The sequence below is a fragment of the Coturnix japonica genome, chromosome 28 (assembly GCF_054131305.1).
Source record: "Coturnix japonica strain WE chromosome 28, WE-NBRP24, whole genome shotgun sequence".
Taxonomy (NCBI): domain Eukaryota; kingdom Metazoa; phylum Chordata; class Aves; order Galliformes; family Phasianidae; genus Coturnix; species Coturnix japonica.
In genome coordinates, this window is record NC_140690.1 from 3048488 (window position 1) to 3061133 (window position 12646).

A 12646-nucleotide genomic window follows, 5' to 3' on the forward strand; every position below is an offset into this window, starting at 1 on the left:
CCTGCCCCATAGATCTGACCCCAATCAGCCCTACAGCAGCTCCTGCCCCATAGATCTGAGCCACATCATCCCCACAGCAGCTCCTGCCCCATAGATCTGACACACATATACCCCACAGCAGCGCCTCCCCCTTGGATCTGACCCACGTGTGCCCCACAGCAACTCCTGCCCCATAGATCTGAACCCAATCAGCCCTACAGCAGCTCCTGCCCCATAGATCTGACCGACATCAGCTCCACAGCAGCTCCTGCCCCATAGATCTGAACCACATGTGCCCCACAGCAGCTCCTGCCCCATAGATGTGACCCTTAGCAGCCACACAGCAGTTCCTGCCCCATTGATCTGACCCACATTGTCCCACATCATCTCCTACCACATAGTTCTGACCCACATCATCTCCACAGCAGCTCCTGCCCCATAGATCTGACCCACAGCAGCTCCTGCCCCATAGATCTGACCCAAATCAGCCCCACAGCAGCTCCTGCCCCATAGATCTGACCCACATATACCGCAGAGCAGCTCCTGCCCCATAGATCTGACCCACATGTGCACCACAGCAGCTCCTGTCCCATCGATCTGATGCCAATCAGCCCCACAGGAGATCCTGCCCCATAGATCTGACCCAAATCAGCCCCACAGCAGCTCCTGACCCATTGATCTGACCTACATCTTCCCCACAGCAGCTCCAGGCCCATAGATCTGACCCACATGTGCCCCACAACAGCTACTGCCCCATAGATCTGATACACATGTGCCCCATAGCAGCTTCTACCCCATAGATCTGACCCACATCAGCCCCGCAGCAGCTCCTGCCCCATAGATCTGACCCACATCAGCTCCTGCCCCATAGATCTTACCCCAATTAGCCCCACAGCAGCACCTGCCTTATAGACCTGACCCACATGTTCCCCACAGCAGCTCCTGCCCAATAGATAAGAACCCCCTCTGCCCCACATAGGTCCTGCCCCATTGATCTGACCCACCTCTACCCCACAGCAGCTCCTGCCCTATAGATCTTACCGCAATCATTCCCAGATCAGATCCTGCCCCATATATCTCACCCACATCTGCCCCATAGCAGCTCCTGCCCCATATATCTTAGCCACATCATCCCCAAAGCTGCTTCTGTACCATAGATCGGACCCACATCTACCCAACAGCAGCTCCTGACCCATAGATCCGACCCACATGTGCCCCACAGCAACTCCTGCCCCATAGATCTGACCCACAGCAGCTTCTGCCCCATAGATCAGACCCACATCTGCCCACAGCAGCTCCTGCCTCACTGATGTGACCCACCTCTACCCCACAGCAGATCCTTCCCAATAGATCTGACCCACATCTGCCTCACAGCAGCTCCTGCCCTATAGATCTTACCGCAATCATCCCCACTGCAGCTCCTGCCCCATAGATCTGACCCACATCTGCCCCATAGCAGCTCCTGCACCATAGATCTGACCCACATCATCAACACAGCAATTCCTGCCCCATAGATCTGACCCACATCTACCCCACAGCAGCGCGTGCCACATAGATCTGACCCATATCAGCCACACAGCAGCTCCTGCCCCATAGATCTGACCCACATGTGCACCAAAGCAGCTCCTGTCCATAGATCTGACTCCAAGCAGCACCACAGCAGCTCCTGCCCCATAGATCTGACCCACATCAGCTCCACAGCAGTTCCTGACCCATAGATCTGACCTACATCCGCCCCACAGCAGCTCCTGCCCCATAGATCTGATACACATGTGCCCCATAGCAGCTCCTGCCCCGCAGATCTGACCCACATCAGCTCCTGCCCCATAGATCTGACCCACATCTTCCCCACAACAGCACCTGCCCCACAGACCTGAACCACATGTGCCCCAGAGCAGCTCCTGCTCCGTAGATCTGACCCACATCAGCCCCAAAGCAGCTCCTGCCCAATAGATCAGACCCACCTCTACCCCACAGCAGCTTCTGCCCAATAGATCAGACCCACCTCTACCCCACAGCAGATCCTTCCCAATAAATCTGACCCACATCTGCCTCACAGCAGCTCCTGCCCTATTGATCTTAGCGCAATCATCCCCGTAGCAGCTCCTGCCCCATATATCTCACCCATATATGCCCCATAGCAGCTCCTGCCCCATAGATCTGAGCCACAACATCCCCACAGCAGCACCTGCCCCATAGATCTGACCCACATCTACCCCACAGCAACTCCTGCCCCGTATATCTGACCCACATGTGCCCCACAGCAGCTCCTGCCCCACAGATCTGACACACATATGCACCAGAGCACCTCCTGCCCAATAGATCTGACCACAATCAGCCCTACAGCAGCTGCTGCCCCATAGATCGGACCCGCATCAGCTCCACAGCAGCTCCTGCCACATAGATCTGACCCACATTGTCTCACATCATCTCCTACCACATAGTTTTGACCCACATCATCTCCACAGTTGCTCCTGCCCCATAGATCTGACCCACAGCAGCTACTGCCCCATAGATCTGACTCTCATCTGCACCAAAGCTGCTCCTGCTCCGTAGATCTGACCCATATCAGCCCCACAGCAGCTCCTGCCCATAGATATGAACCATATCAGCCACACAGCAGCTCCTGCCCCATAGATCTGATGCAAATCTGCCCCACTGCATTTTCTGCCCCATAGATCTGACGCCAATAAGGCCCACAGCAGCTCCTGCCCCATAGATCTGACCTACATCTGCCCCACTGCAGCTCCTGCCCCATAGATCTGACCCACATGTGCACCACAACAGCTCCTGCCCCATAAATCTGACCAACATCAGCCCCAAAGCAGCTCCTCCTCCGTAGATCTGACCCACAAGAGCTCCTGCCCCATAGATCTTACCCCAATTAGCCCCACAGCAGCAACTGCCCCATAGATCTGACCCACATTGTCCCACATCTTCTCCTACCACATAGTTCTGACCCTCATCATCTCCACAGCTGCTCCTGCTCCATAGATCTGACCCATATCATCCCCACAGCATCTCCTGCCCCATAGATCTGATGCACATCTGCCCCACAATAGCTCCGGCCCCATAGATCTGACAGGTCTCCCTGGCCATTACACACATGCAAAACACGTATGGCGTGTAGTATTCAGTAAAAGTTCATGTTTGTCTCTGATAGATGGACGTGATGATCTTAGTGGTGATTTAACACGCCATGGACTTTGAGTGTCCTCTGTTTTCACGCACGTCAAGTTCTTTTGTGATTAGTAATTTCTGTCTTTTGTCGCATCCATTTCATTTGTCAAAAGAGTTATTAATCCCATCGGTTCTTCCAGTGGTTATCTTTGATGTCTATGGCGCTCCTTGTGTCATTAGCCCCGTTCTCTCATGAAATTCTTTCATTCCTACGAGCCAACTTCTAATGTCTTGCATGCCATCTGACACTCCAGTTCTTCAGGCATTGTTGCCTGTAGGTAATATGAGAAGTAGTGGTTGATGGTTGTTGAATTGTTTCATTTTTGAATGAATTCTGATGGCAAACAAGCAGCGTTCCCTTTGATGAGACTGTACACTAGGCTGTGACAGCTTGTGCTGTGATGTGAGGTGGAATTAGATGGAAGAACATTAGCAGGGGGAAGATTGAGTGAGGGACTGAGTGAGTGTTGGAGCTCAGGATGCTTCATAGGGAGCATGGGAATGACGGTGGAGTTCTTTGTTCCGTAGTGAGGCTGGAGAACTTTCTGTTCACCAGATGTGCAGTAAACCAAGGGTACGTACTACCGTGTTTAAGAACCAGCTGTGTTGTCTTAGGAACGTGGTGTGGATAGGCACGGAAAGATTTTTGTCTGGTTTTGTCTTCTGTAGAGACATTTCAAATGCCTGCAAAGAAGGAAGTGTATAGGTCCCTACTTAAGAGCGGTTGTACAGGGATGGGCTGCGGATCTGGAGTGGTAGAAGCGAATGGTCCACTCGTAATGGGAAGAAGTGTGTTGTTATCCCCTGTGCTGGGTAGCCCAGCTGCGGTCCCAGCGCTCCAGCTGTGACCTCCTCAGGGCTGAGCAGAGGGCGGGATAACCGCCCTTCACCCACGGGTGGCACCTGGCCTCACGCAGCCCAGGACAGCGTTCGGCAAGGCAGCCCGGGTGGGTTCCTTGCAGGTTCAGCCTGGTGTCCAGCAGGACTGGTGGTTCTGCTCCAGCTGGCTGACCCCAGCTGTAGCACGGCCTGTGGATGTTGGTCCCCAGGAGCAGAGATTTGCCATTGCCCTCTCTGAAGCCCGTGGGGTTCGTGTCTGGAATGCAACAGTGGCAGCAGTTGCACGGCAGTAGGAAAAAGGGGAGAGAGCGTCAAGGATGGGGAAGCGTCAACAGCTGTGCTGTTATCAATACCAACACTCAATACCAACACTTTGTTTTTCAGTTTTTTTCAATGTTAATTTATTGTTTGCAGTCTTTCTGTTTTCTATTTGAGGTTGAATTGGACGGTGATGACAAGGGTCCGTTGGGGCCAGTGTGTGTCCCGGGTGCTGCCTGGCCCCAGCCTCCTCAGCTGCCCCATGGGCTCTTCTATTGCTGCCGGCGGGGTGGCCTCTTCTTTGATGGTGCTGAGGCCTGTGAGTCGCCGGCCTTCCTCTTCGGGGCTCGCCGGGTCCCCTCAGGTGGGCTGGTGCCGGAGGGCCCTGCCACAGGCTCTCCTGGCTCCTCCTGAGGCGCTGCCTGCTCTGTGGTGACAGTTGCAGGGTTGCCGTGTGGGCGGCTGGGATGCCCACGAACCTCTTGTGTTGCCCTGCCCAGCATTTCGTCCCTGTTGGAGCTGGCAGGGCTGCTGGAGGGTGCTGAGCCAGGGACAGGTGGCTCCTCTGGTGTGGCAGCTCTGGGCTCTGCTGCTGTGGCCTCCTGTGCCCCAGGAGCAGGGGGGATGTTGAGGCCCAGGAAGCGGCCTGCCACCCAGCTGCACCTCCGCACTGCAAATGCGATGAAGTGCCTCACAAAGGTCACCGTGTGGCCGTGCAGGTCAGGATCCAGCATTTCTATCAGGATCCCCTCTGCCAAGCCTACGAGGAGCAGGGCCCAGATGACACTGTCAACCAGGATATTTGCCTGTGGCCCCTCGGTGCCCAGGATGCGGTGCAGGTTCTGGCGCAGCCAGGACCGCAGGGGCCGCAGCAGGGCCGGCTGCTCCCTGAAGAGGGAAGCCCAGGTGGCAGGGGAGAGGCCGCCCAGAGGATGCGTGGGCACTGCAGGCCATGGCCGGGCTGCGTGGTGGAGTGCGGGTCTCCGTGTAGCAACGGATGCCTGTGCAGCTGGTCTGACCTCCACCTCCTTGTAGTTGTCGTCCGCTTGCACGGAGTGAATGATGGTCTTCACATCCCGTTTGCACAGCGGACACTGGGGCCTGGTGCTTGTCCACCGCTGGATGCAGCGGAAGCAGAACTGGTGGCAGCAAGGCATGGCGTATGCTGCGCTGTCCCAGTTCTCCAGGCACACGGGGCAGCGGGTCTCAAACTCTGCCTCCATCCTTCCACCAGTTGCGGTGGGCCAGTGGGAGCGGGAGATGGTAACGTGCTCCCCAGCACTAACGCTGCAGCAGCAGCAGCAGGTGACACGCTGGAAGAGGACAAGAGACATTAGTCAGACTCCGGCCTGGGAAGGGTCCCTCAAGTTGTGCCCCCCCGCTGCCAGTCTCTGTGCCGCCTACCTGTGCTGCTGCACACGCTTTTTTCTCTAGGATGTCCCGTCTGCCTGCTCCCGGCAGGCTCGGGGAAAGAACAAATGGCTCTGAGAAGGCCGCTGGGAGCTGTGCTAACAGCACCCAGAGCACTTTCCAGCACCAAAGCTCGCCCTGTCCACACTCCAGTCCTCGCACACACGCTCGGTCGGAGGCCAGGCACGAACTGCTGGGCTGAGCTGCTGCGCCCGCGACAAAGCCGGTGCGGCCTATGGGGTCACAATCCGTTGCCTGGTGATGTCTCCAACCATGGCTTGGCCAAACTGCTGGGCGTCACCTTCGCTTGACCTTCGCTTGGGTACATCACTGCCCGTCTCACAGCGATGCCGCAGTCCACTGCTGGCTCATCACAGTGAGCCGTCCTCACCCGCAGCACGTGCTCCAGCCCCAGCTCAAGTTTCTGGGCTTTTCCCAGTGCCGCTGCCCTCTCCCTTCCCCACATCTCATGTGCTTGGCATGGGTGTTTCCTACCAGAGTGGGGCCTCAGCCATGTGATCCCATGATGCTCCTCAGGTCTCCCTGGCCATTACACACATGCAAAACACGTATGGCGTGTAGTATTCAATAAAAGTTCATGTTTGTCTCTGATAGATGGACGTGATGATCTTAGTGGTGATTTAACACGTCATGGACTTTGAGTGTCCTGTTTTCACGCACGTAATGTTCTTGTGTGATCAGTACTTTCTGTCTTTTGTCGCATCCATTTCATTTGTCAAAAGAATTATTAATCCCTCTGAGCAATCTAAGTGTTGCATGGATATGCTATTTGAATTTTTTGGGTGCAATCATTATATTCCTTGTAGAAGGACCATGTATTGAAAAATTTAACTTGAAAGCCGTTTTTGCAATTACTGTTAATATACACTGTACCAAGTTCTGATTAGATTTAAATGGAGCCAATAGTATATGTGGATATTATTTATGAATACTTTTGATATCACATCAATTGACGCTGTGAAGTAGAGCTCATGTATTTGTTGCCCAAGGCATGCATTTGCTGGGTAGTGTTAATATCCATCTTGTACTCCTGAAGAGCTCACTGTTTACAAATGGCACCTGTTCTACTGCTCTTCTGATGGTCTAGAAATGGAATTCAGCTAACTGTAAAGACTGCAAGTACTGCAGTGTTGCAAGGATCGAGTTGCAATGCTTTAATGTAGTAGGTGCCTTCTCTCTGACAGCCTTAAAGTATTTTCTTGTATGTATGTGTCATCTTCTTTCCTGAGAGTTTAAGCTCTAGGTGTCATGGTTTAATAATTTTGTATTTTTTGCTATCAGTATTCCACATCATAACATCATATAAAGCATGAATAATTTTACTGAATCTGCAACTTACAGAAGAAGACTACATCTCCCAGGGAACAACACGATAGGTCACGGGACCTGGACTCTATATTAACTCTGTCGCAGAACAGACTGACGTTTTTTTCGAGTTCTGGCGTTTCAGGGGAGTGTGTGGGAGCCTTCAGCCGTTCGCCTAGAGTTACAGTAGGCCTCTCGGTTACGGGACTCATTCTCTCTCCTATTTTGCTTGATTCGTTAGCTCAATTTTCAATTATATTGTATTATATTGTGTTATCCTGTATTTCGATATAGTATTTAGTAAATAAGTGTGCCTCCTTAGATCGTTGCCGCTGTTTTCTTTTCCTAATTAACTTTTTCCTTTCGGCCTAGGGCCCCTCCGGGGCCTACGGCCCCCTGTCACGGACGCAGGTGGATTTTTTAGTTCAAACCGTGACAGATTTTGGTGGAGAATGCGGGCAACTTGAGTTGCTGTTTTTTCTGTGTTTTCTTCTGTTGCTCTTTTAGCTTTTAACAGAGCTACGAGTTTTTCCCTGTTAAGGAGCTATCTCGTGTTTGCGATTCTGCACCTGCGAGCTTGACCTTGAAAGTCCAGGCGGACTGCCAATACTCCGGTATATTTTATAAACACTGCTGAGCTTTGTTTTCTTTTACTTTTTTCTCTCTATTGGAGGAAAAAAGATGTTTTCTCTACTAAATTTGTTTTACCAGGGACTGTGTGCCATTGGTTCCTTTTTTGAGACGCTCCGAACATATTGGGCCATGTTTAAGCTAGCCACTTTTCCTTATGGAGCTATACAATTGTATAATGGATTGAAAGCATGGTTAGCAATGCTCACTTCGTATCTGTATACAGCTCCAGAGGGAGCAACTAATGCAACTAATTATACAGAAATGGTGATTTTTAAGCGTGCTCCTCTTTCTTTCTATGAATCCTTTATGCAGTTTTTGAATGATCAGTGGGTCACACTCTTAATCTCCCTGATCTTATTGTTGATTATTGTAATAATCTCACTCAGTATCTGGATTTATAACATCCGGAGGAAGTCTTCCCTAGAACCAGAGAATACTGAGTGGCAGGGAATTGAAGAGATTCTCAAAGGACAGACATCTTCAGTGTTATGGAGCTTCACTCCTGAACACTTGAAGAATCCTGAGAGTTTGATTGCATATTTGAGGCAGGAATGTTGTGGCTCAGGCAGATCTCAGGAGGCACAAATGATTTTGGGCCTAGCTAATGCTTATTGGGCCTTAGTCAATACCATTCCTGAGAGAGAGAGTCTTAGAGCTGAGGCAGAAAAACTTTGGACTGAGAAGGTAGAGAGAGAAAAAGCTTTTGAAGCTGAGAGAAAAGATCTCCTGTACCAACGAGACTCAATCTGGTACGAGAAAGAGAGTCTTAGAGCTGACGCAGCAAAACTTTGGGATGAGAAGGTAGAGAGAGAAAAAGCTTTTGAAGCTGAGAGAAAAGATCTCCTGTACCAACGAGACTCAATCTGGTACGAGAAAGAGAGTCTTAGAGCTGACGCAGAAAAACTTTGGGATGAGAAAAGCTCCCTGCAATCCCAACTCAACACTCTCCAGTCTGAGCACAGTGCCCTCCGGTCCGAGCACGACATTCTCCAGTCCGAGCACGGCGCCCTCCGGTCCGAGCACGACATTCTCCAGTCCGAGCACGGCGCCCTCCGGTCCGAGCACGACATTCTCCAGTCCGAGCACGGCGCCCTCCGGTCCGAGCACGACATTCTCCAGTCCGAGCACGGCGCCCTCCGGTCCGAGCACGACATTCTCCAGTCCGAGCACGGCGCCCTCCGGTCCGAGCACGACATTCTCCAGTCCGAGCACGGCGCCCTCCGGTCCGAGCACGACGCTCTCCAGTCCGAGCACGGCGCCCTCCGGTCCGAGCACGACGCTCTCCAGTCCGAGCACAACGCTCTCCGGTCCAAGCACGACACTCTCCAGTCCGAGCACAACGCTCTCCGGTCCAAGCACAACGCTCTCCGGTCTGAGCACAATGCCCTCCAGACCGAGCACAACACTCTTCAGTCCGAGCATAATGCCCTCCGGTCCGAGCACGACGCTCTCCAGTCCGAGCACGGCGCCCTCCGGTCCGAGCATGACACTCTCCAGACTGAGCGCGATGCCCTCCGGTCCGAGCACGACACTCTCCAGTCCGAGCACAGCGCCCTCCTGTGTAAGTGCGTCGATCTCCAGTTCAAACATGACTCTATTGACTCGTTGTACACTGACCTCAAGGCCGACTACAACGCCCTCAAAGCCAGTCGCAGCACCCTCCGGTCTGTGTACGACGAGCTCCTGTCTGACTACGACGCTCTCCAGTCTGAGCACGACGCCCTCCAGTCTAGTTATAACGTCCTCAGGGCAGAATGCGACACCCTCAAGTCTGAACCGTATGTACTCCAACTTAACCAACCACCGGGGGCACCAGATACAATGTTGGTTGCCCCTGTAAGAGGGCGAAAAACAAAACGAGTTTCAACTCAGATAGAGAAAATGCAGAAGGAGTTAGAAGAGCGGAGGGAGTTAGGAGAGCAGGACTCAGGAGAGCAGGGGGACTCAGGAGAGCAGGGGGACTCAGGAGAGCAGGGGGACTCAGGAGGTCAGGGGGACTCAGGAGAGCAGGAGGAGTCAGAAGACCAGAGGAAGTCGGCGGAGCAGAGGTTGTTAGAGCAGTATAAGAAGATGTTAGAGGAGGAGAAGAAGTCAGAGGAGCAGAGAAAGTTAGGAGAGAGAAAGTTAGGAGAGAGGAAGAAGGAGGAAGGTCGCCTGGAGGAAATAACACAAGCGTCAGAGTCAGGGTCAGAGTCAGACGAGGAGCCAAAAGCTAAATTTTCTTTACGAGAATTTCTCGAGTCCAAACTTATAGATGGGGCAGCCTCATCAACACAGCTGCCAACATTAACACCTGAGACTCTTGATAGAGCAAAAGGTGAGCAAAGTATTACGACCATTATTGATCGATCTTTTAAACTGAGTGAAATTCGAGATCTGAGAAAGGATTTCACACGTCAGCCAAAAGAAAATATGGTCACTTGGTTACTTCGCTGCTGGGACAATGGTGCCAACAGTGCGTGGCTCGATGGCAGTGAAGCTCGCCAACTGGGTAGCATTTCCAGGGACTCACGTGTGGACAGAGGTATAGGCACATGCCAAAATCGGTCCTACACCCTCTGGAAGCGGATGTTGATAGCGGTAAGAGATAGATTCCCCTTTAAACGGGACTTGGAGCCTGAGAAAAAGAAATGGACTGATATGGAGAAAGGTATCCAATTTTTGAGAGAAAGGGCTCTGGTGGAAATGCTCTACAGCCCCCAGTTCAATCGTAACAATCCAAACCAATTACATGATCCTGAAGCAGTCCACGTTCCACGACAAATGTGGCGTGACTTTACAAAGGCAGCTCCAGAAAAGCATGCCAGTGCACTTGCATTGGTATATGGCAAAGGGGAAAGAAAGCCCCTTGTAAATGAGCTAATTAGCAGACTTCAGGAGCTTGAATTATTTATAAGCGCTACAGAAGTTAAGCTTTATACTTCAGCCATTGTCCAAATGGGAAAAAAAATAGTGGAAAGGTTAGACAAAGTGGAGGAAACACAAAGTGATATTATTGACAAATTGGCTAATGTGCCTGATGTAGATGAATCCACGGTGGTACCAGATGATGGAAACCAGGATTTCCACGATCGCCTATTGAGAGAGCTAAACAACATGAGTTCCTCTCGACCTGTATCATCGAAAATCTCAACCATAAAAAAGAGACGTCCTCGTATTCAAGCAAATGACAACGACAAGACACCTCGTATTCAAGCAAACGACAATGATAAGACCATACGTTTTGCTTTGTTGTATTTCTTGAGTAATCATGGGGAGGATATAAAGAAGTGGTATAACTCATCCACTTCTGCACTTCAGGCACGAGTGAAAGAATTACAATCCAAAACAACCACCAAGGTGAACTCTTCCAAACGGGGGAGAGTTCCAGTTGCTGCAAGTCAACGAGGTAAACAATAGAGGGGCCCTGCCCCCAGCCAGGGGGGGGAAAGGGACAACAGAGTATACTGGACTGTGTGGATTAAGTGGCCTGGCACATCTCAACCACAGAAATATAAAGCCTTGGTGGACACTGGTGCACAATGCACCCTAATGCCCTCAAGTCACCAAGGGACACAACCAATTTATATCCATGGAGTGACTGGGGGTTCCCAAGAATTGACTATGTTGGAGGCCGAAATAAGCCTCACTGGTAAAAACTGGCGAATGCACCCTATTGTGACTGGTCCAGAGGCTCCATGTATACTGGGAATCGATTACCTTAGGATGGGATATTTCAAGGATCCCAAGGGGTATCGATGGGCCTTTGGGATAGCTGCTGTAAACACAAATGGTGTTAAGCAGCTGTCAACTTTACCTGGTCTGTCAGATGATCCTTCTGCTGTGGGGTTGCTCCAGGTAAAAGACCAAGAGGTACCAATTGCCACCAAAGTGGTTCACAGACGGCAGTACCGCACCAATAGGGACTCATTGCTCCCCATTCAAAAGCTAATTCGCCAATTAGAAAATCAGGGAGTGATTAGCAAAACGCACTCGCCTTTTAACAGCCCCATATGGCCAGTGCGTAAAACCAGTGGGGAATGGAGGCTGACGGTAGATTACCGTGGCCTGAATGAAGTTACACCTCCATTAAGTGCTGCTGTACCAGACATGCTAGAACTCCAGTATGAATTGGAGTCAAAAGAAGCTAGGTGGTATGCCACCATTGATATTGCTAATGCCTTCTTTTCCATCCCATTGGCTGCAAAATGTAGGCCACAGTTTGCTTTTACCTGGAGAGGTATTCAGTATACCTGGAACCGTTTACCCCAGGGGTGGAAGCACAGCCCAACAATTTGCCATGGATTGATCCAAGCTGTTTTGGAACAGGGTAATGCTCCTGAGCACTTGCAGTATATTGATGACATTGTGGTGTGGGGCCATACAGCAGCAGAGGTTTCCAAGAAAGGGAAACAGATAATCCAAATTCTTTTGAAAGCTGGTTTTGCCATTAAGCGCAGCAAGGTGAAGGGGCCTGCCCAGGAAATCCAGTTCTTAGGCATAAAATGGCAAGATGGACGTCGTCACATCCCAGCAGATGTGATTGACAAAATCACTGCTATGTCCCCGCCCACAAATAAAACAGAGACCCAATCTTTTCTGGGAGTAGTGGGCTTTTGGAGAATGCATGTCCCAAACTACAGCCACATAGTGAGCCCTCTCTATCAGGTAACACGGAAGAAGAATAATTTCTCATGGGGTCCTGAGCAGCAGCAGGCTTTTGAGCAGATAAAACAAGAAATAGCCCGTGCCGTGGCCTTGGGGCCAGTACGGACGGGACAGGATGTGAAGAACATCCTCTACACTGCTGCTGGAGAGAAAGGTCCCACCTGGAGTTTGTGGCAAAGAGCCTCAGGAGAGACCCGAGGCCGACCCCTAGGATTTTGGAGTCGAGCATATAAAGGGTCTGAGGAGCGCTACACTCCAACTGAGAAGGAGATCTTAGCCGTGTATGAGGGGGTTCGGGCTGCTTCTGAAGTAGTTGGGACAGAGGTTCAGCTTCTTCTAGCACCTCGCTTGCCAGTAATAAACTGGATGTTTA